Source organism: Coffea eugenioides, chromosome 6 (genome assembly GCF_003713205.1).
Source record: "Coffea eugenioides isolate CCC68of chromosome 6, Ceug_1.0, whole genome shotgun sequence".
Lineage (NCBI taxonomy): Eukaryota > Viridiplantae > Streptophyta > Magnoliopsida > Gentianales > Rubiaceae > Coffea > Coffea eugenioides.
This window is the reverse complement of record NC_040040.1, coordinates 51,418,124-51,421,915: the sequence shown is the minus strand read 5'-3', so window position 1 is coordinate 51,421,915 and position 3,792 is coordinate 51,418,124. Positions and strand designations below refer to the sequence as shown.

The 3,792-nt window shown below is 32.9% G+C and overlaps 1 non-coding gene across 1 annotated transcript; it reads right to left on the bottom strand.

The window, feature by feature from the left end:
- Positions 1-3,394: 3,394 nt before the first annotated feature.
- LOC113776606 lies at positions 3,395-3,479 on the bottom strand. Its single transcript, XR_003469092.1, has one exon. It is a non-coding gene; the product is annotated as a small nucleolar RNA SNORD36 (small nucleolar RNA).
- Between the last annotated feature and the right edge of the window lie 313 nt (positions 3,480-3,792).

The following is a 3,792-nucleotide window of genomic DNA, read 5'->3' as shown; positions in this document are numbered from 1 at the left end:
TAACAAGATATTAAAAATAATTAGTATTATTTTTATTGAAAATAGTAATTTAAATAATTACAGTGCCGTAGTATTTTAAAAAAATGATAGTTTTTTGTTAGGTGAGTGATAGTTAATTCAGTAGACCTAGAACGGTTATAGGGAGATGAGTAATTAAAATGATGCAATTTTCTTTAGAAGTAAGGGTTGTGAGAGCTTGAAAATTTCATGTCTTATTTAAAAATTAAAGCATGTTACATTTTTCCTTTTGTTATTGATTGATTCACATGTTTATTGCTTCTTTTAATAAACAAATTACTCGATACACCTTAAGAGGATTTGTACCCTTTACACCATAAAACGTTAGTATTAGTTAGAATCTGTTGTGGTATTAGGAAAAAAAAACTTGGAATACATTTGTCCTCATGCATATAAATTTCTAACGTACTTTAGAAAATTTAACAAATAATCTAATAAATTTACAAATATCTCAGGGGCCAAGGGTGAATCGAAAGAGGGACCGAGTACCGATAAGTGACTTTCAACTACTTTGGATGAGTGATCTACATTTGTGTGTTTAAATTGCCTATGTGCCACTTAAACGCTAGTTATATGATTATGCTAGTGTTTTATTGGGAAGTGTTTTCAATTGTTCCTCGCCTTCTAAATCGGGAATATACTTTATCGCACTCGATTTAGTTTGAGATTGAAGGTTGATAATTGACCAAGTATTATTGTAAGTATGCATGACTGCAAGTCGTGTACGTACTTCATCGTACCGATTGAATTGGGTCCCAAAATTCTTTGTTCAATGGACTATTCGAACTAGTAAAAAGGTTTGGTCGGATAGGATAGTAGTTTTTGATAAGTGTTTTGGTATGCTCGAATATTATCATAGAGTAGAAGATTACCGAACTGATATGACCATTTAAGTGAGAGAAATATTTACTATTTTGGAGGTTATAAGGATGAGTTCGGTGGAGTGTGTAGTACATTGAAGTGACTCTAATGCGAGTACCATATCCTTTTAAAAGTAATTGTTCAGTAAAGTGTTCTTTATTTTATTTAGTGAAGTATTCTTTTCTTATTTAATTTTGATTATGTGTTAAGTATTTGATGATTATTGCTTGTTTGTGAAACCTTAATAGGCTGTGCTCAATTCATTAGTTTGTTTTCCTTTCAGGAGGAGAAGACAATAATAAGGAGTAACCAAGAGTTAAGCTAAGACCCAAAATTTTACTTGAAAGATTCCTTTTGTATTTTGATCCATTTAGTTGTACATATAAGTATGAGTTATTTGAAATATTGGATGGTTGTAAAGTTTAGTTGTGATGTTTTAATACTTACCTTGGAGTTAATACTTACATGTGCAAAATTACTTTGTTCTAAGAATATGATTTTTGGCTTCCTTGAGCTTTTGAGTAGAGCACTTAGATGTTCAAGTTCAACTCGATAATCGACTTGAGTAGCTCAAGATCGACTCGTGTTTTGATCAAGCTACTCAATTCGTCTACCACCTCGAGATGATAGCCTCTTAGCAATTAAAATTCACAGTGTGTATGTTCCATTTGGTTTGGACCGTTTCTCACAAAATTGTTTTTCAACTACAATGTTGCAATAATACACTTCAAAAAAAATTCTACAAACACTTGCAAATAATTCTAAAAACACTTGTGAACAATTTTAATCGAGCCACTCAGCTCGTCTACCACCACGAGATGGTAGCCTCTCAATGATTAAACTTGATGGTGTGTCTATTCCATTTGGTTTGGACTTACAATCCAAAAATAATTCTAAAAACACCTAATTCATACATACATTCTCAAATACAATTAAAGAAATTAAAAATAAAATAATTTCTACCATTATTCCCTACCACATATCACCACTACCACCAGCCAATGCCATTGCACCCTCCCCCTCATCCCTTTCTTCCTCTTCCCTCATCCTTTCTGCCCCTCCTTTCTTCTACACCTGCAAAACCCTCTCCTTCCCTTGCAGAAGCTGATCGCAATCCAAGCTTGTAGAGGGTGAAAATGGGTCTGGGAGGAAAGGGAAGGATGAAGAGGGATGAGGAGGAGGAGAAAAAGAGAGAGGGATATGATATGGTGGTGATTGGTGGTTGTGGGTCGTGTTGGGTGATTTTTTTTTAATTTTAAAAATTTTAAAAACATGCAACAAACAACTATAAAAACAAATTTTCATATACACCACCATTACAGAAAATTTTTTAAAAAACAGCCCAAAATTACTTAACCCATACGGATTAATTTTGATGTTGCTGTAATTGTTATTGTTAGTATTTTATTTGACGAGGAACAAACATACGTGGTGGTTCTGGGTTAGTTTTCGCCTTAAATACAGCCTTCGCTTGGCCTCCATCTGGCTCATAGCCCTCCCAACTCATTTTTTTTTTTTAAAAAAAAGTCATAAATGGGTGGTGTAATTGATTTGAAGAAGACGCCAGCTAGTACTAATAGAGAGCACAATCATCAGATTTTACCAAATTGAAAAAAAAAAAAGGAAAAATCAATAATTTCCGGATGCAAATTTGTGCCTCGCATAATTATTTCTTGACATTTTGGTAATTGGGCCAGAGCTTGGTCGAATATAATTATCTTTTAATTTCTTTAAAATACTCTTATTCAATTTAGATTATTATTAGTATAAATTATCTTATTTAATGTAAATTATTTTTTGACTATCAATTCAATTTTTCATAAATCGTCAATTCAAGTTTTCATGAATAATTAATATAAAATTACTCTATTTATCGTAATGATATTTTAAAAAAAATCACATAAATTTATTTTTTTCAACAAAATTAATTACTTTTTTAAAATTATGTTTAAAAAAAAAACTTGACCTACAAGAATGGGACGGAAGGAATATTACACACCTAAACCATCGACGTGAACATTCCCAATGTTAAAAACTTTGGGAATGACACGCTATGATTGATTGCTCGACTTGATGTGCAATTAACCCTTCCCATGAGATGAATCTCCAATTGCAGCCAGGAGCAAAAAAGGTCCATATACCATTCCTAATAATCCAATAGCATGTATGCCTTAGGCATCACAATTGATGAGGACTTGGTGTTTCCTCAGTATTAAGTACACTGGCTGTAGAGTCAATTCGAGCATTTGCTCGCACTTGTATATTTTTTGAAAGTAATATAATCAAATATCGTTTCGAAAAAAAAAAAAATAGGGATCTACCCCAAAAAGGCATTTTCAACATTAAATTTTATTTTATTTTTTTGATATAAAACATTAATATCCCAATTTTTTTAACATTAAATTTAAAAAAAAGAGTAGCAGGTGGAAAATCTTGAATGCAAAATAACAACCCCCCAAAAAGAAAACAAAAGAATATGTAGCAGGGATTTGGGATTGGAAAAGCCTGGAACTAGGAGGCATCAGTTTTAAAAAGCTCGAATTTGGAGCATCATCCATTTAAGTCAGCCCAAAATACAAAGTTTTGTTCATCATCTGCCCCCCACAAAACAGATTATTGTGGTACTCTTTACCATTGGGAAAAAAAATGCCAGCAGATTGTTACTAATGATCTGCATAATTAGTAGGAAAATAGAAGACGGGGTTTGGGGAGGGATTTGAAACGAGAGAAAAATGTATCAGATCGAGACAAAAGCGAGACCAATGATAGGAAGACAGCCCGCTTGGTCAGATGATCGACGGGTTTCATGTCGCTGGTCTCAAGAAGCATCTATTCATTTTTCCAGATCAAGACGCCGCTTTACCAGCTTCAGAAACCCCGAAAAAAAAAAGGAAAAAACACCCATTAAAACTT